This window comes from Caretta caretta, chromosome 4 (genome assembly GCF_965140235.1).
Source record: "Caretta caretta isolate rCarCar2 chromosome 4, rCarCar1.hap1, whole genome shotgun sequence".
NCBI lineage: Eukaryota > Metazoa > Chordata > Testudines > Cheloniidae > Caretta > Caretta caretta.
This window is the reverse complement of record NC_134209.1, coordinates 40,424,254-40,445,462: the sequence shown is the minus strand read 5'-3', so window position 1 is coordinate 40,445,462 and position 21,209 is coordinate 40,424,254.

Genomic DNA, 21,209 nt, shown 5'->3' with positions numbered 1-21,209 from the left:
TGTATTATATTTTATTTATCTGCCTTTACAGACATACTCATCTTTCTACAGTGCTTTGAGATCTTTGAGTGAAAGGTGCTATATAAATGTACAATATTATTGTAATTATTTTATATTGTATCTATGCTGCCGTAAAACTCAGCATTAACATTAACATCATTTGTTTTTCTCTTCTCTGGAGAATAGATGTTATTAATGATTAAGATAATATTGCTTTGGGAAGAACTCTTAGGTTTTTCTAAAATTTCTGATATTACCATGTACCAGAGAAATCTTGGTTCCAGAGACCACATTGAATATTTCAGATATGCCCACCATCCCCTTTTTGCTCAGATATGTGTGGGCATCTGAAGACTGAACAGCATAATCTGCCCACACTTGATTTTGGTTGGTCTCTGACTGTTTTGATATTAGAGGGTGTTAACAAAGCACAGGTGTTGCACACTCTAAATTAGGATTGGCTGTTGAATGCAAAAGTCATGGTAATTACACAGCTGTTTTAAATTGTGGTTAAGTGGTCTAAAATTGCCAAGAAACCCCACCCACATTCAGTACTGTCTAAATGGAAAGGATGTGTATACAATGATTATGAGGTTTCATATAAATCCCCCAAGCCATAAAGTAGAATTTCCTAATTGTCAGTTGGACTGTGCTGTGCTCATTTAAAATAATTAGAGTGCAGCAGCTACAACAGACCAGGTTTATTTATTTATACACACACACACCCCATCAGTACAGGTTTTTATCAGTTACTATAATCTTCTGTTCATTTCTGACACCATCTTTCTGCCAGTCTGGGGAATGGGGAGGGAGAGGGGAAAAGGAAAGAAAGGTATTATCTTTAATGTACACAACTAATTCAGTCCTAAAGAGCCAGGATGAACCAGCCCCAATGTGTGAGATGAATGGAAACAATTAACCAAAGAAATCCAAACTACATATATACATTTTATATACATATAAAAAAGGAAAGAAAAAAAACCTTCCTTCCTTTCTTTCCAAGAGGGGTAGCTGAAATCTTTCTTAATTACCGCTTATTTCAATGACAGAATTGTAATTTATCATTTAGTTGTAATTTGACATATGTTCACACCTTTGCCATTTCCAATTTCCTCCTTCATTCTAATTGTCTGCTTCACTCGCCTGTCATGCGCTCCTCTTGGGATTAATTCGAGCTGTCTGTCTGCACCAAGCTACCAGCACACTTGGGGCTGCCAAGAGCGTGACAGTGTCAATGTGCGCACAGTTTATTTAAGGCATTACCCAGCCATCACAGTCCTGCTCCTCTCTTCCCCCCTTTGTTTATTGTTTATTCCATTTTACATTTGTGACTTTTCAATGTTTTATTAGACTCTAATTATGCTCTTGGCTGTCAACTTGAAAAGAGAGAAAGCATTATGTTAATTACTGGGGGAGGGGCTCTTAGAAGAGGTAATAAATGGACCAGTAGATGTCTCTCTCTGTCTCTAACATACACACAAGATTTAAATGCTCTTCCTTCATCTTTCTCCAGAGCTGTTTTGTGCTCTCTTTCACACACACATTCACGACTCCACCCTCATTATAAAGCGCTCAGTTATGGTACCCACATGACCTCCCTCTTGCTCTCTAACATAAGGTTACTGGGTATGAGATTTCCTCCACATTAAAACTGTCTGTTGTAAAAATAACATTCCCCATTATACTTTAGGGGCCAAATTCACTGACCTCACCAGGGATGAATTTGGCTCAGAACGTTTGGTTGCTAAGGATGATAATATAATGGGGAAGGTCATTTTATACCCTGCCTATGAGTATATACCAGGGCTAAAAATTAACTTCTTAGGGGATGCTTCTGTCACTAAGAAATTGGCTTGTGCTCTTCCCTTCCTTATAGGTCTTACTCAGCCCACCCAGACTCAGCAGCAGTCTTCTTCCTTTAATTACTCACACAACACAAAGCCACATTCAGCCTTACATATGAATGCTGCCATTGTCTCTCTTTTGCTGCTGTTTTACAAAGATTTTATAATAAATAACATGATGCATTTCGTGCCCTGTCCCCTTTCCTCATGGTACTTCTGAGCCCAATGTCCTGCCCTTTTGCAACTTTCCAGAAACACCCTGGGCTCAAGGGTCTCTTTAGGAGTAGAATGTGTGCAGTGGAAGAAGATGCTTCTTAAATACTACAAACAGGAAACTGCACATTATCATCCCATCACAGTCATGTACATTTGTAACATGAGCAGCAACCAGTGGTTTCAAAGAGGCCGACTTTTCCATCTCAAAGAGGCCGACTTTTCCATATAAGAAGGCAACATTAATGCTGAAAAATAACAATAATACTCAGATTCCCAAGTGTTTTACAAAGGAGATTAAATGTCTATCTCTATTTTATACAGAAGAAAGCTTAGGGACCAATGGAGTGACTTGACGAAGGTCACGCAGCAGATTGGTGGTAGAGCAAGTACAACAGAACCCAGATCTCCTGACTGCCAGTCCAGAGCCCTATCTATTTGATCAAGCCACCCCTCCGGTGTCTTTACTTACCACTACAAATTGTCTGTAACTAGAGGAACCCCCTGAAATCTCTATTAAGCATCACACAGAGGCAGTGGTAGAGCTGATGGCATTGGCTGAAGTTGGTGAACAGGAGAAGTGTGAAAGATGAGTGGGAAGATCATGGGAATGAAGGCCCAGGGAAGATAACAACCCATGCAACTGTAATAAATCAGAGATGTTTGAAAAGAAATGCTCAGCTAACTCTGGTCTGAATGTACACAGACACCATTGCTCTGTCTACATATAACAGTGCTGCACATAGAGTATCCAACTTGCTATACCCAAGTTTGCCTATCAGCTTTGAAATGGAGCTTTTCTTAATGATGCAGATATTGTATGGTTACCTGCAACAATCCAAATACTCAGCATCACAATAAAATGAACTAGGATCATATCCATAACAGATAAATGAGGCGTACAGCCTGATCTGTAATGGACACAAGGCATTCACCTTTGGTTATTCCTGAACATCAGAAATCCAACATTCCAGTGGATATAGGTTCCTTTATATGCATATTGGCATCATGGTATCATTATGATATTAATACCTATGCCATATAATATTAAGCACTGCTATATCCTGTTAGACCCCACCTGATGAGCTCCAAGAACAGCTGCAGTCTCACATATAGAATGACAAAGGTACAAGGTAAAAAGTGTCCTGCAAGGACACATATATTGACTTTTTGCCCTTCCCCCTGCCCTACTATGACATATAGAGAAGGCCAGAAAGATTATGTTCTTTCTTTCTTTGTTTGATTCCTGCCTGTTTTTGATCTTAAAAATATCAGGAACATCAAATCTTATCTTTTCTCTTTTTCCATGAGAACTCTTTGATGTGGACTGGAAATTTTTACAAGTCCTCATCCAAAGGGACATGGATACTGAATGTTTAATAAAAAAAAGCTTTTCTCCCGGATATCTGAGTTAAAGAGCTGTTAATAAAAACAACAAAGAAAAACTTCCAAGTGTTTTAAACAGTTGGAATAATAATCACTTCCCTCTCAATTAGTCACCTTTTGTTTGCTTGGCTTCCCTGGCTGAAGCAAGAATCTTTCAACTTGGTTTGTTTAATAGTACTTGTTGAGCCTCAAAAACAAGTCAAGTTTGAAAATAATCAGTTCAGTAGTTTTAAAGCTATGAACATCTAAATTTGGCAATTTTACATCTACAAACTGAGGCCAAGCCAACAAGAGATTTGCCTGAGCTCTGACTGTATAATAACTGCAGGATTTGACCCATGAAGAATTAGAATGGAAATGTATTTGGTTTATTGATGGATGAGTTAAAGCTACATTTGTTAGCTCCAAACACCACATAGTCCTGTGGCTTTGACCTGTCCTGGAACTGCAGACTGTTTTTCAAGGCGCCTCTGCAGGACTGAAGCTCTGCTACAGTCTGAGGCACTTTCAAGCTCCAGTGACAAAATTGTCAGAACTCTGTAAGCCAGTTGCTCCAATTTGCGAATTTACACGCCCTGCTGTTGGAGCTTGAAAGTTTTGCATAATTCTAACGAATGGCCATATTTCCCACATCAATCCTGCTATATGTAGTTTGCCCATGATATGAATCCTGTGATGTTCTAGGGTTCAAATACGTGTTCACCGAAATAGTACATTGTATAGTAACATAAGAATTCTTATAACAGTACTTGGAACACAAATTTTTAAAAAGCCAAAATAATAATAACAAAAAACCCCAAACAAACATACATCCACCCAAAACAAGCAAAAAAACCACCCCACCCCCATTTTTTAAGCTGAACCTCCCCCAATTTTTAAATAAAAAGGTTTTTAAGAATCTGTATTTGCCCATGTATTTTAAATGTGCCTATTGCCACCTCCAGGCACAAAATGTAAAATCACTTGCAGTTAAATTCTAAAATGACACAGTGTCAAACTGAAAAACTCCACATATCATTCCAGAACTAGCTTCTTCCCAATCCATCCCATTAGGGAAAAGCCGGAATAAATTGGTAGGCCTTACAGCATACCCTGGAGGTCCATTGCACCAAGGAGCAAGATGAATTCCAGAATGGAGTGTCCTCCACTCATCCCACATGGAGGCATAAAAATCTAGTGACTGTTAGCTCCAACATCTGCATTTATTTTTAATATAGTGTATTTGGATTTCCTATACCTTTAGCTAAATGCTTTGAGCCTATCCTTAATGGCTCTGAGTGCTTCTGTATATACTTTAAATATATAGAAACAAAGATAAAATTCTGAAAACACAAAACCACCCAACTAAAAAGAATACTTGTTCAACATTAATAATAACCCCTCACTCTGGACTGTCCTATGTGCTTCATCACATCACCTTGGCAACCGACCAAGAAAATAGACGAGCTAAACAGTGTAAGCTAGAGGTCAACACATCTGGGCTGCGATGAATCCTGGAACAATGAATTCCAGAATCAAAAACCTGTGTAACATTGAATAAAGCCCAATTTGGCTGGAGAGAAGAGATAGCAATTTTTAAATGGTAAAAGTGCTCATTCTGAATCTGTCTGACATCTGGACACATCTGGTTCACAAAGAGCAGGCTTGCTTATATGGGCATACATAGGTATTCCATAGTCATACCAATATTAACATTAAATCATCTTATCTGTCAAGAATTGCCGTCCTCTGCAGGTTTGCTGGTTTATGGGGAGCTAATGCTGCAGCTTTATGAACATCTACCAATGCCCCAATTATTGTACCTCCAGCCATCATTGTGCCAAGTTGGACTGAGTGGTTAACTCTGCCCTTCCTATCATCACTTGTGCGACCAGGACAACTCCAGTTTCCCACCTTTCAGTGCTGGCTGGCATTGCTCTCATGGTTGATTAGATGTGATGGCAGGACCCTGGCTGCATTACTGCTCACAGCCAACTATCAAGACAGTTTACGTCACAATTTCATCTCAAAGCCGATTAAAGTGAAGACACTCCTTTCTGAAATAGTTGAACCTCCCAGACAGTACATCAGACACAATCTTTCTTTGGAACAATGGCGGCAGGTGGTGTGGGACTATGTTTTGGATCAATTGTAAGTTTCTCATCAGATCAGCAACTCAGATCTGCATCCCCTAGTCTCTCTGGATCAGCTTTTGCATACCCTTCAGAACAACCCTATGAGCTGAAAGATCCTTCTTCAATGCGACAGGATATGTTGTAGTCACAGGAGGTTTAACTTACATCTTTTCTGTTGGGGCCACTTGAGCACCCCATCCTGCCCCTGCATGCCATCTGATTATGGACTGTCCTCTTTATCATCTTGACGGTGATTGGATGTACTTGGTGTCTCCAATTGGCATTGCCATGATAGAGTAGCTACATTACTTATCCAGCATCTAATTCATTTTTTGTGCTGTCAGAAACCATATGCCAGAAGAAGATTCTATCTGTATAATTACCCCAATGCTAACAACATGGTATTTACTCTCTCAGAAAATTCAGCAGACTCTCAGGGGTCAGTTAATAAATGTAAAGAATTGGGACTGTGCATCACTGCAGCTGAAAAGGAGGAGTCACAATGTAAAAACATGGCCAAGATATAACAGAAAATAGCACTGTAATGAAGCAGTGTGTCTTGAGGTCTGGATAACTCTAATGGACTAGTACTATTGGCAGGGGGCTATTCGTCTCTTCTCTGCTCTATCTGCGCTGTCTTGGAAACTGGGGAAATCTGAGGAAGCAATGCAAATCTTCTTCTCTGCTTTGTCACCCGTGCTCCGCTGATGGCTTCAAGGAGCCATGTAAGCTATCTCAGCTGGAAGGAGTTGCTTGGGACTCTGAAGTGGTCCCTATATGGATGGGGGGAGGGATAGCTCATTGGTTTGAACATTGGCCTGCTAAACCCAGGGTTGTGAGTTCAATCCTTGAGGGGGCCATTTAGGGATCTGGGGCAAAAATTGGGGATTGGTCCTGCTTTGAGCAGGGGGTTGTACTAGATGACCTCCTGAGGTCCCTTCCAACCCTGATATTCTATGATTCTATGTAAAGATTCAATGTGAGTAGAAGTGCTGATAGGTCTTTGTAGTCCATTTCAGCCTGTGTGATGGTCTGCTTCTTGTCTGCCCCTTATACAGTGCGTTACTATGCTCTATAGGATGCTATGCGTTATGCTGTGCTAAATTGGCAAGCATTTCTGAAATGATATTTGTGCCCTGATCTGCTTTCTTTCTGGGGCTCTTTTCTTCTCTTTTGGGTAAGGGCTATTATTGTGAACTCTTCACTGTCCACTGGGAAGTTTCCATGCAATTTCAAGTACATTTGGTACAGTAGTTCCTATTGCAAACAAACCATCATGGAACTCATTGACTGTCAGTTTAACACTAGCTGTCTATCTCCTTTTCTTTCAACTTCTTGAATGTGTCATTATGGCTCAGATTTTAAATCCTCTTCTATTACACCTGTTTATCACATGTTTTCAGGCCAGGTCTGCAGTGCAGCCAAGACAGCTTTGCTTGTAAGAGTTTAACATCCTGTTGGAGGCAAAACTGAATGGACTTACAGTTCCTCTGATTTTGCTTAACACCTGCTTTCTATGCTATCTTCAATATTTAGGGCTTGTCTACATGAGAAAGTTAGTGTGTAGTGAGTGAGTGTGTGAATTTAAAGCACACTAGCTACTCCGCACTAACTTCCTATATGGACACTCTTACTGCACACTAAGAGCGCCTTCAGGCGGTTTACCTTAATACCCATCCAAAGAGCATTAAGCTAATGCTCCTGCTTAGTCAAGAGGGAAGAGCTAATATTGCTGTTGAAACCTTAGATGCTGCACTTTCTGACTTCTGATCATTTTAACAATGTAGCCTAATTTTTTGAATCTAATATCCTATTATTGTTATTAAGTTATTCATATTACAGTAGCATCTAGAAGTTTCAACTGAAATCACGGCTCCACTGTGTGGTACATTTGGTAAGAAAAAATGCCTGCCCAGATGCCCTATTATAGCTTACAATCTACAGCCCCTATCTTGCAATCACTTATGCACAGGCTTAACCGTAACCATGTGAACAGTTCCATTGACATAAATATGTGCATAAGTTTTGGCAATATAAGGGCCTATATAGACATGTCAAACAAAAAGTGGGAGAAAGGAGGTCTTACTTCCCACGTTTTACAGAGGGATAATTAAGGCAAAGAGAGAGACTGACTAACTTGCCCAGGGACCCTTCTATGATTCTATTATACACAGGATACAGAGGAGGGAACTGAACTGAATTCAGATCTGCTGATCCCCTGTCCAGTTCTTAACAACTAGATCATCCTTTGTCTCATAGGCTTTCTACTAAAACCTTTATTAATCCTAGGGTTTTTAATAAAACAAAATAATGAAAAACAAAATCTATAACTATTTGACCAGCAGAGTTGGAAACTCTTTGCTACACAGATTTTCAGCTTCCGGAGCTTAGTAACTGCTCTGACTTTTCCAGTAAATCTTGAGGCCCAGCTCCTCAGTGGTATAAATACCATTGAGAATCTGGGCCTGAATTTCTTGAACCAAACTGTTCCTTGAAAATAACTAGGTTCACGTGGCTGCACAGTGTGTTTCTGTTTAAATGGACACCTGTAGATTTGGGAAAATTTGCTGTTGCCCACCAGCAGTACACAATTCCAACTAGTCGTATCCTTATCCAATCAAAGCCATTCCCCTCCCAAATCTAGCAAAACACAACCTTCCCTATTAACGATTACCTCCATTGCAAATTTCAAATTTTAGTTTAGTGTTTTTTTTTTCTCCCTTATTCTTCCATAACCCCAAAACAGCTAGATTTTTTCCTCAAAGTTTCAGAAAAATTAACCTTCAGGCACAGCATCAACATGTTCAGTCCAAAAGGTGAATGTTTGGAAAAGCTGTACGAGTGTGAAAACAGGCTGTTGTTCTCATGGAAACTGTTCTCATGGAAATTTATAACCTAAAATACAGTGGTCACTACTGGTGTCCACTATAAAAGTTGATATATATAAGAAGTGATAGGCTTTAACACTTTATAGATATGTATATATAAAAGTGACAGGAACTAGAATAGGATGCCTGAAGCTGTAGCCTGTGAGCATTACAGCCCAGTCATTACTTCTTTTAAACTTAATGGGAATTTTCCACCATGAACCCAAAACTCCAGTATAAATATTTTGTTACCTGCTTTCTCTTCAAAGAAGAACAGTATCATTAGCCATATAAAGAAAGTTTTTTGTTTCCACCCACTAATGTATCAATGTAACTGTTTGTTTCTTAATCTTTTAGGGGTGAATCTTGACAAATGCTGGAGATATTTTTAGGTGCCAAAGGCACATGACACTTGCATTGTCCCTAAGAGTGCTGGAAGTGTCAAGGGCTGACCAGGACAGAAGGGTCCACTGAATCACAGGATCAACCAGGTAAAGCCATTTGGTAAGCGAAGGCTCCCTGAAATGCTCTTTATAGGGTCATGGTTTTCATTCACAGGTCTACACACTCCAAAGCCTTTGGCAATATTTTGAAGAAGAAATTAGGAATGGAGGAACTGTCAGACTTGATCAGACGAGTGGTCCATGTAGTCTAGGATCCTGGCTCTGACAGTGGACAGCACTGGATGCTTCTGAGTACAACAATCCCTGCAGCAGGTAGACCTGATAATTTATTCCCCATGACACCTCTCCTAACCCCTCCAAAGAGAGACTTAAACCCAAACCTAAACCTTTCAAGATTTGCCCATCTCTAGAGTAGTCACTGGCCTTGAATTTCCTGTCATAATTCTGATTTTAAAGGAGAGAACCTATATCTTGCAAGCTATAGATGAAGGATATTTAAGTGTTTTGTGGCTGCTGCTACATCATCACATCATGGCCATGCATTGTAAAATAATTTGTGAACATGATTCAATGAATGTTGCACTGCGATATGTTGCCACTATTTTGTGCCACAATGATGCAACACTATGATGTTATGACAATCATTACATCCCAGTGGATAGACTTTTGGAATTGGCAATTCTAGGTCATTCTCAACAAAAAATGTATTTAGAAGAATAAACAAAAGCAATCTATAAGGCTGGAGTAGTGGGAGGGGACAAGAAGAGGATATGCATGTATATGTACACATGCAGATTTGTATAAATACACAAATATAAATGATAATCGACAATGACAAGTGACAGTCATCTTAAAATATGATCCAAGACTCTGATCCTGGGAATGCTGCATAATTGCAACTTCCATTTACAAATATTTGGGGCTGTGTTTGATGAGAGCTGAGGATGCTTAGCACTTTTTAGAATCAAGCCTTAATGGCCAGCAAAAGTCAGCTACCTAGTAGAAGTGGCTAGTAGAAGAAGTCTTTAGTTAGAAATGAAGCAAAACATAAGAGCAGCCATATTGGGTCAGACCAATGGTCCATCTGCCCAGTACCCTGCCTTCCAACAGTGGCCAATGCCAGGTGATTCAGAGGGAATGAGCAGAGCAGGCAATCACTGAGTGATCCATCCCCTGTCATTTACTTCCAGTTCTGTTTAGGGCCACCCAGAGCAGAGGTTGCATCCCTGACCATCTTGGCTAATAGCCATTGATGGACCTGTCCTACATGAAAACATGAATAGGAACCCTTGGAAATCCTTTAAACTGTTCACTTAAAATGTGTCCTTATTGCTGGTGTCACTTCATTTGCATTAATTATATACTTTATACTGCATATTGGTAAAAAGGCTAAAATTGGGAAATGGTAAAATAATACATTTGTTAACAGAAATGCTTTTGTAAAATATCCTTTAAAATGATGAGACAGGCCCGATCATTTCCTACGCTTTACAGTATCATTTCTAATGTAAAAAGCCCCTGTGTAAATCTAATAAAATAGCTGTTCATAAAATGTTCAGCTTGAATAATAAAAGTACCAATTTTCTGTAATGATAGTTTTTAGATTTGAATAAGACATATAAAATATTTGGATTTTTACAGCAATATAAAAAGAAAGACAGAAAGAGAGAAAATATACTGTGTCCATATAGTAGGTATTATTTTTAATCCCTAAAGTATTTCCAAAACAACACTAAATAATACACTAAAACAAGAAAATGTTTCCTTCTGAAAGCCCAGTTGATGCTCAGAGAAAACTTGGAAAAATATTTTTTTGAAAACAATCCAATTGCTACTTTACATTAGATGTTCTCTATATTTTCCTTCATATTTTTTGCTAATGAAAAAGGAAATCTGCAGGAAAAAAGGATCTCTTCTTAACTGTTTGTCTCTTCTTATCACTTGTTCATCAGCTAAAGCCTTTGGGCCAAATACATCCCTGACGTAAACACATTAATGTCAATGGTGTTACACCTGGGATGAATCTGGGCTTTCATCTTCTGTATATTATAATAATTTTCACAGCAACCAACAGCAGTGCTCCAAAGAGGCGATTTTCCCGTGTAAATCTGGAGGAATTCACCTGGTTATTATGTAGTTATTCCTGATTACATGAATGTAACTGAAATCAGAATTTGGATCCTAGACCTCAGGTCAAGCTCAGTGCATGACTCAACGTGACGGGGACAAAGCTCGTTTTCTGCCACCTTTACATTCCTCTGGCACAAGTTAGGACAGTGTCAGGGGGCTGCTCTAGTTAGCACCAGATGGTAACCACCCCCTGGAGGCTTTGATGCCAAACAGAAATGGCTGCAATGCACTGGTACTCTGACCATGTTCTTGCACTTGGTCATACCCCCAGTACGCCAGGGGCTGCAAATGCAAGTGGCACTGAGCTGGCAAAATCAGTTCTATGCTACTCAGAGATTGCCCCATGTCAGGAGAATCCCTTGGCAGCTGGTTACACTGGCTTTGCACTGCTGGGGGTGTGCAAATGGACTGGACTGGGGCTGAGGATCTGGCCCATGATCTTTAATAAATCCAAACCTTCCATTAAGGAAAAAAAAAAGAAAAATTCAGAAAATATCTGATATAATAAATGTTGTTTCTGAAGAGAATATTTTTCATATGGTTCCATGAGGCATCAAGGGATGTCAGTTTTCTCCCTAATCAATAAAATACATTTCAAAGTTGCTTTGTCCGAATGTGATTTGAGGCTGGTGAGCAAAATGTTGAGAGAATGTTGCATTTTGATAAAGGGGTTAAAGTAAGCAATAAAATAACATATGGAAAGGTACAGGGTGTGGTCATGTACAGGGCACCTACTTGCATGCCTTAGGTAAGAGCAGACAGCTTCAGAATGTCATCCTAAAAGGTTGTTAGCAGAATCACACCTGCCTGAGAGCAAGCTGCCAATACCTGACAGCAGATACACATGCTAGGATCCTGTAGTGCTGTGTTTTAAAACTAGAACTAAAATTGTAGATTAAAACACCTGAAATGAGTTTCCCCATCCATTTCTTCTCTGCCTTTTATTGGCACGTGGGTGTGAATGAGAACAGGGGGGCTAACAAGTCCTGACTTGTGTGGGTGTACAGAGACACAGCGCAGTGGAAACCTCATCAGCCAATCACAGCCCTGCTTTTATCCAAGCCCTTTTTTAATGAACTATACCCTGTTTGTTTTCACTTGCATCTCAGCAGCATATCTTAGAAGCTGAGCAAGCCCATGCAACAATAGTGCCTCATTCTCTCATCCGCCTGTATTCGCCACGACTGCCTCTTCTCATTCGTTCATTCCTTCAAGCCCTCCCTGGTGCACTGTTGCTTGTTGAGCAGTATTGCTGTCTGAACAGCATGCGATCAGGACTGTGCAGTATTCAGCATTTATATACACAGTAGTTTATATGTATACATGATCATATCCTGTTTTCACAAGCTCACCTACATCTACACATTCATATATATACAAAAATGCTGTATAATCACATGCACACACACACATGTTTGTGTACATACAGTATATATAAAATGTGTAGATGTAGGTGAGCATCTGACAACTGGGTGTTATATTGCATACTTTATATATACACAATGCACTGTTGTCACACGCTCATCTATATATACACACATAAACACATTTATATATGCTGATTATACACAAACATATATGGCTTCAACAATGCTGGCACTATTATATATTTACACACATATATTTATAAATCTGTATGTGTGTATGTATGTGAACATGTAAAACAATATGATACTGTATATGTAAACTATGTACATATATTGCATATATGTATATATTTGCATTTATGTGTGTATATATGGGTATCTAGCTGTATGAGGCGTGCCTATTTATCTCTCAGTTGATCTTGCTATCTATATTTATTTGTACAGGGAAACAAAATACAAAACGGATTTCATGATGGATATGCCAGTACATGTTCCCAGACCCACACATGAATACCAGGGTCCAAAGTCAGGGAACATGTACTGGCATATCCATCATAAAATCCATTTTGTATTTTGTTTCCCTGTACAAATAAATATAGATAGCAAGATCAACTGAGAGATAAATAGGCACGCCTCATACAGCTAGATACGCATATATACACACATAAATGCAAATATATACATATATGCAAAATTTTACAATTTTAATGCTTTTACACACCTTATAGAGCTGCCGAACTGTAGATCACCAGAAAGCAGACTGATAAGCTGACAGACTTTCAGGTCAAGCAGCAGATCATATTTTGGGGGCAGAGCGGGACCTTAAAAAATTCAAAAAAAGTCACTGTACTACAATAGAGAATGTAGTTCCTAGTCAACAGCATTGAGAACTTCACTGGTTTAATATTCTCTAGGTGGGCTGATAAAAGCATATGGACAAACAGTGGACATATTTCTAAAAAGTCAGTGCACATTTTTGAAATTTCACTGCACATCTATGCATCATTACCTGTTTTTTTTAGACCACAGGGGACACAAGGTATTGCTGGGGGTTTTCTCTCATATATGGAAGCAAGGCAACAAAGCGTAACAAAGTGAAGACTGGCCTTTGGGAGAAGAACCAGGCTTTTTTTAAGCAGAAGTATTTGGTGTAGCCAAAAATCCAAAACAGAAGAAGAAATGTGTAGATTTTTTACCTTGGTCATGAAAATGAAAATGAAATAGGCAAGTAAAGAAACAAATTGGAAGGGTGGAATTCAGCTGTTTAAAAAATAGTTCCAAAAGGGACAGACATGGGAAGAGGGACAAATATTTTTTCTGGCACATCGAGTGGCAGTGTCCATGTGTTATATATTCAGAAAGCAGGGGAGTAAGTCAGAGATATATATTTCTATCAACAGTAAATATTTTGACTGAATGAGCATCACAAAAATGATGATGGGCAAAGGTCAAATGAACTTTTCAACAATACTTCTGTTCAGGAATGATACAACTTGATGTCACAGAGCTCACTAAGTCTTCTGGTTAACATGAAAAAGAAAGATCTGGGGCCTGATATTCATAGATACTGAGCAAAAGTCCCAAACACTCAGAGTTGTGGGTGCTCAGCACTTTCAAATATCAGGCCCTCAGAGACCAACCCTGTTCACACTGAATTCCATAGCAAAACTATTTGACTTCAATGAGAACTGGATAGGGTCCTTAGGTGAAAATGGTTAGAGTTGTAAAAGAGCTATTAGCCCATCAAATCTATTTCCATCTCAGGGTGAGATATACTTCCCAGATAATATAGAGGATGTACCAGATACTAAACTGACATTACACTGGCTCTTAGCCAGAAGCATCCTGTACTTTGTTCACTTTACTGGAACTTTTGCAAAGATCACCCTGGGTAGGTTATAGCAGTGATACTCAGACAGAGGCTTGGGAGCCGCAAGTGGCTCTTTAATGTGTCTCCTGTGGCTCTTTGCAGCGCATGATATTAAAACACTGTTATTTAATTATTAACCAATCTAAGTTATTAACCAATCAGGATGCTTTTACTATGTTATTAACTAACTGATAAAATAATAATACGTGGTTAGTCATTTTGCTGTGAGAATATATATATATATACACACACACACACATATAAATAGTAAATGAAATAATGAATTCACACAACTGTGGCTCTTTTGGGTAATACTGATTGCTAATTTAGCTCCTGAACCACTGGGTTATAGAATCAACTTACCCAAATCACACCTGAGGGTGTGTCTGGTGCATTAATTTAACACATGAGAAACGGGCATATAAAAATTCTATTTCCCTGTGCAAAAGTAATACAGCATTGTTAAATACCTTCCTGGAGCAATGCTGCTTAGTGCAGGAAAACAGTTCTTAAATAATATATTGCCAGATTTGGGGACACTTCAGGGCAGGATTCTACAAATCACTTTATTCCCATTTCTATGTAACATTTATTAATTATTAATTATTATAATTATTGGATGTCCTAATTTCCTTTAGTCATTTCAGTAACTCCCTGCCTCTTAGGGATGTCTGCACAGAGTCCAGGGAAAAAGCCACAGCCTGACCCTTTGCCTATAACCCACACTGAACTCAGCCTGAATCTTTATTGAGAAAACAATGTGGTTATCTTCCTGGTGAGTTTTTATTTGCACTGCTTTGCACCTCTGCGCCTGGTTTTGACCAGGACAAGAACCAGTGGGATACAGAAAGTAGAAAAGTTCTTTACTGATATTTCTGAGTCAACCACATCTTGGAAGCTGAAATACATTGTGAAATCCCTGGAGTTTTCCAGCTTAAATGTCACAAGCAGAGAGGTTTGGATAAATTCATATGCAATAAGCTTTTGGTACATATCAGTTTGGTATCTGGACTGAACAGACACCATTAACCCTTTCGGAATCCTCTTGTTGCAAGTTCTGAACTCTCAGCTTTAAAAACAACAACGCTGCCCTGTAGCCCAAATCCTTGCCCCGTGTCATGCAGGAGTAAGAGATGTGCAGGGGCCTGATTCCCACATCAGGGAAATGCATCCCAGCTGGACATCCTGAGGATAATCAAATGGAGTGCAGATCTGCAGTAGCTGAATGGCTGATTCCATACACCTAATGCAGAAGAGGGGGAAAGTCACATCAGCAAACTTCCTGTCCCATTGGTCAGGCCCCCACATATGCAGCCCCCTCTACCTTCTTCAGAGGCCTTGTGAAGGATAATGTAGACATGCAGCATAAAGAATTTGAGTGCCAGATTGTGGCTGGCTCCTGTGTACATGCACACATCGTCCCACCCTTTGATGCCTCCTCACAGGTGTCAGCCATACTGTTGTCTCTGCACTCTTCCAGGGTGTGTAGGTGCTAGAGGAATTATGTTACACACATGCTGAAGCCCATTAAGTAAATGAGAGATCTCTGACAGCAGCAGCAGCTGAACCATCAGTCATCACTCTCCAGGCTGACACACAAGCAACACCACACAAAGGGAAATTTTGTAAAGTAAACTAAGGTCCATACATTAAAACTGCCTGTAGAACTGGTCCGATATGTGGAATTCCACTGCATCACCAGCTCCTGCTTCAGCTGCATTTCAGTTTGAGGGACATGTGGGTATTTTAACGTGCACAGCGTAAGACCAGCTGAAGCAGCCACAGATCTTTCAGACTGGAACGAGGGCCCTGACCATTTTTTTATTTTCATTGAGTAATTTCTTCAGGATGAGGTTGTGGCTGTGACAGATATTTCAATCTGATGCAATATCTTTGGGGACCCAATCATATTAAGGATATGTAACACTGTGTGCCATGGATTGTATGCAGTTCTGGAGTGGGTAGGGGGTGTTGCCACAGCTCCTCCACAAAACAAAAATAATGTGTGTGTGTGTGTGTGTGTGATTAAGATGAATCACTCAGGTTATGAACACCACCAGAGAGGTACCACCCCCTGAGGAGGCTTGCGTGTACTGATTCAAACTGCATTTTTCAAAGACCAACAGACAAAGAAGATTTTTTGGCATAAAAAGGCTGCATTCAAACCAACTCAGGGCCTTCTTTCCGACAGGTCCTTCTGTCCAGTGCAGACCCCAGCCCTTGCAGAGGGGTTGAAAAGACTTTGACCTAGTCGGGCCCCATAAAACAGTGACTCCTTGTATGTTTAAATTTGTTTATTGTTTTTATTACATTTTCTCGTATGTTAAGAATAAGGGTGCTTCCTAGAAAGAGCTGTGTGGTAACTTGTAACTGCTGGCAATACACTGTTCATAACGCTTGGAGAGAAAGTGTAGCCCTAAAGCCCTAGTCAGAAGAAAGTGGGACAAGGGTCTCGACTCAGAGATAGGTGATGACTTGAGACCTGAGTGTGAAGTCCTGACGTGGACCATGAAGAGGGAAGGAGGGCTAAAGGTGCAGTTACCCTGAAACTGTGGCACTGGCAATATGTGCTATAGGATTCATGTGGGAAATGGTCACTATACATGGTATTCCCATTTTGCCTTATCTGAAGCACTGTATTGTATGTTCACAGACATGAAATCAGTGGTTTGGCCAGTGGGCCATGATCAGGTGAACTCTTTCATCCTTGCAGATCCCAAGGGCAGGCCATGCTGCAGCTATCAGTGCTCACCAAAGGTCTTGCACAGTCTGTTTTAGGGGAAAAAATGGCTTGGTAATGATACGAATGAAGGCCTACTATCAACTGGGCCTGAGCATGCACACCACTGCTAATTTGTGACTTACCGTGATTCTGTTGAAGTAGGGGGCAGAAAATGGACACAGGTGAATTCAATAAACACACTTGGTAGACAACTGAAATACAGTTGTGTTCATTATAGTATGCTGAACACAATAAGACAGTGTTCCCAAAATCCAGGGCCAGTGACCTGGCACTAACCCAATTAATCCACTGGGACAGGAAAGGGTGTGACTGAGAGCACCCCTCAGAACTAGGACACAGCCCATTCATGTGATTAATGACAATGGTGATATCTTGATGGTGTGGCAAAATATGGAGACCACTGGATCTTGTTGATGGCAGATGGAAGAGAAATACTGTTTATGATAAGAAAAATCTCCAAGCTCCAACCAGAGCCTTGGTACTGAGACAGTTAATCAAACAGAGAGACGCTAAAAGTAATGAGTACATGCTTTGCAAATGGCAATGCAGACACAAGTACAAATAATTTGTGTCACTGTGACAAGAAAAAAAGGAACGTAAACTCTGCTAAACAGCCAACATACGTGGCTTATATCTTTTTTTTTTCTCTCCCTCAGACAGAGGAAAGAATTGAGGTACTTTTACATTTTAGGCCCACTTACTCTGTCAAATATAATATCCTTTCATGTACAAAAAAGAAAAGCAAAAGTTTCAAATATCCGAATGTATCATAGGCCTGCTTATCTCCTGCTGTCTCTCTCCCACAAATATGCTACCTCCCTAATATACTTACTTCTTTAGAAAAACAAAGTTCCAGCAATTTTGTTCAGCCCTTTCTCCTGTTTAAAACTATAGGTCATCTAATCAGGGACTGGAAACAACACCACATGCCAGTCTCTCAGCACAAATACAGAATCCCAAGTAGTGAATACTCATAGCAACCAATTTAAGAATGGTACACGTGTTAACATTTCCTTGTGCAAAAATATTTGTCTAAGAATTGCAAAAAGTGAAAAAATTCAAAACAATCATCACATTTTTGCAGATAATTCATGAGCAGAAAAAGGGGTAAACTTGGCAGATAAATTATTTGCAGCAAGTAATTTGATCAGCTCTAAGAAGCTTAGTGAATAGGTGACTTCCTGCAACTGCTGCTGTCCAAACCCTCAGACATTAGTGAACACAACCTATAATGGTCTTTCTATTTAAATGGAGCCCTGTCTTCAATTTTTAAAATAATTTTGTAAAAACTGAAACTAAGGAAACTTCTTTACAAAGAGGCCTAGTAAAGGGAAAGAGGGAAAATATGAACTCCATCATGCAAATTACAATGAAGTCCTAGAAGGCAGCATTACAAAAGAATCAAAGGCTCAGGACAAATGTGACTTTAAGCCACTTTTTAACTCCCCTATCATTAGCGCTGCAAGGAGCGAAATCAGCCTTGCCATAATTCAGAGCAGCTTCAAGGCTGCGCTAAATTAGGCCTGGCTGGATTGGATCCCCAAGGGGCTATTTCACAGCCAAGAATGTGAGAACACAGTAGTGTTTTAGGCAAAGGCTTTCCCTTCTGATATGACATCAACAACCCCTCTACACCAGTTCCAAGAGAGGTTTCTCCAAGGGCGGGCTATCTGGCACCATGTCACCCAGGGATTCACTGTTGTATGGGATCTGGGGAACCCACATGGAGCTGGGTGAATAGCCTTATCTGGGGCCAATTTTATCAGTGGCCTTTCTCAGGTTATACTTACATAAGTAAAACCAAAACAATTGTGTGCCCCTCCCTGAGAAATAGGGGTTTTGGTTATATAAAATATTTCACGTCATTAGTCTTCAAGAAAAAAAATGGATTTGCTGGATTTCCTACTCATCCAACAAGCCATCAGACATGATATTTGATATGGTGGCGGCCATTAAAAAAATCTCTGTTTGTCAAGAGTTAGCACACAGGGGGTTCTGAGATTCCCTGTTTATCCCTATGGTTAGACTAGAATAGAGTTGTGGGTAGTGTGTAGTAATTACGGGCAAATGGTAACCTTAATAACTTCTGCTATTGATATCTGAAGAGCCTTATACTGGTTGCACTGCTCTTTTTTCCTTACCATGACTAAGTAGACACACACACACACTTTCATTCTCATGGGTACCACACTCCTTTCCCCATTGGGAACTTTGTTTTCCCTCCAGGGAGCTTCTTTCATTCACTCCAGGAGGCCTTGGAAACACACACAGTTAAACAGTAAAAAATGGTTCCACATACCAGACCTTTTTGCAGCTAGAAAATTGGGTCTTTACACTGTAGCTTATTTTCCTTCTCTCTGTAACTGTTGAATATTCCAGTGGTTGTCTCCCACCCCTCCCCTCCCCTCCCCACCACACCCCTTGGTGGTGTCATGGCAGAGTCCTTCATTGTTCAATTTGGAATGTAAATTTATTTGCAAATAAAAAAGGCACACCTGGATAACCTGGCAATAAAATCCTATTTTATTGTAGTGCCTTTCTGCTGAAACAGACTTCAAAATGCTGCTGCAATCTCATAATGTTTCAGGTGGACTATACATATAAGAAAAATGGAGGGCAAGGAGGAAGGGATAGGGTGAAATCAAAGTTATACCCGAAAGGACAGTGGCTCATAATGTGCGTGTACAATGGGAACTTGATTGGTTGTGGCATTTAAGTGCTACCATGGTATAAATGTTAAATAATAATGGTAATAATCTTTGATAGATTGTCCCAAATTCCCAGTCCCTTGCCTTAGGATGGAGAACTCTCCTATAACCTTTGGGGAGGCAGGACCTTGCCCAGGAATACTCAAATGCATAAATATATGCCAACAACTTTATTTGCATGGACAGAACCAGAGTGTCATTACAAGGAACACTAAAGGAGAGTACAGAGTAGTAAATCCAAGAGGTTTAACAAAGGAATACTTACTCCATCAGTAACAAATAGTCCAACGTTCTCCTCCAGCCTCAACCTCTTCATCCCACACTAGGGCATCTCCTTCCTTCGGGGTGGTGGCCAATTCTTGTGTGCAGGGCAAGTTTGAAGTGGCCGTGTAGGCTGTACTCTGGGTCTGTCTTCCTGCCCAGAGAGCTCATGCTCTGGACTTGTTTAATAGCAGTGGCACATACCCCCTGCCTGATGCCCATGTATAGGGTGACCAGCCAGCAAGTGTGAAAAATCGGGACGGGGGGTGGGGAGTAATTGGCACCTATATAAGAAAAAGCCCCAAATATCAGGACTGTCCCTATAAAATCGGGACATCTGGTCACCTTACCCATGTCGTGCAGTCTCTTCTAGTGTGGCATCCAATGGGAGGAGAGCTAGCTGCAGGAAAACAGGGGTGGGATTTCCTGCAAGTTCTCCAACCACTCTGAGCTCTGGTGGGCAGAGAGGCGGGCTCTTTCACAGTCATGCTGCTGACAAGTAGATCGGAGACGCCACAAAAGCTTTAAATTTAACTATGGAGAAATTAGTGGCGCTCTAGAATAAACCGTTACACCTAAAAACCTGCCACTAGATGGCTACCTTTAGGCAGGATCTACTAGTTTCTGGACTTGTTAAAGGTCACCTCTAACGTCACAAACACTTCCTGCTAGAGCTGCTCAAACACTCTGAATCAAAACGATGTTTTTAAATAAAAATGGCTTTTTCATTAAATGTAAGTTTTAGCCGAAAGTCTTCCAGCGTTTGAGAAATGTACAGGAAACAATCAGGTCTCTCTTCAAACAGGGAAAGACACAAGTTCTGTCTGTCTCTTTTATCTCTCTTTCCTGCTTTTACAATCACGGTCTCCTGTCATGCACATGAAAAAAATCACCACCAACGAAACCCCATGCCCAACCCTGTTTTAATGCATATCCTTTTAACCTACTCACAACACATATGGAGAAACAGATTTGTGGCTGGAGAACAGCCTTCAGTCATCCAGGCTTCAATGGTTACCAGGTAGTTTTAGCCATTAAAAATAACACAGAAAATATGATGCCACTGGTTTGATTGCAGGAAATAAACAAGCACCAAGCTCAGAAACTGCACTTCGTATAGCTCGGCACTCTGAGTGCGCTATAGCAACTAAGGTATTAACATTCATTACACATCCAGAGATAAACTCTAATATTGAAGGAGGCGGCGCTGAACATATGGGACCGGACAGGTGCATCATCTTTGTCACCACCACCAACTGAACTTGGGACCTCCGGAGCTGAAAGGATGAGCCTGTAGAGCTT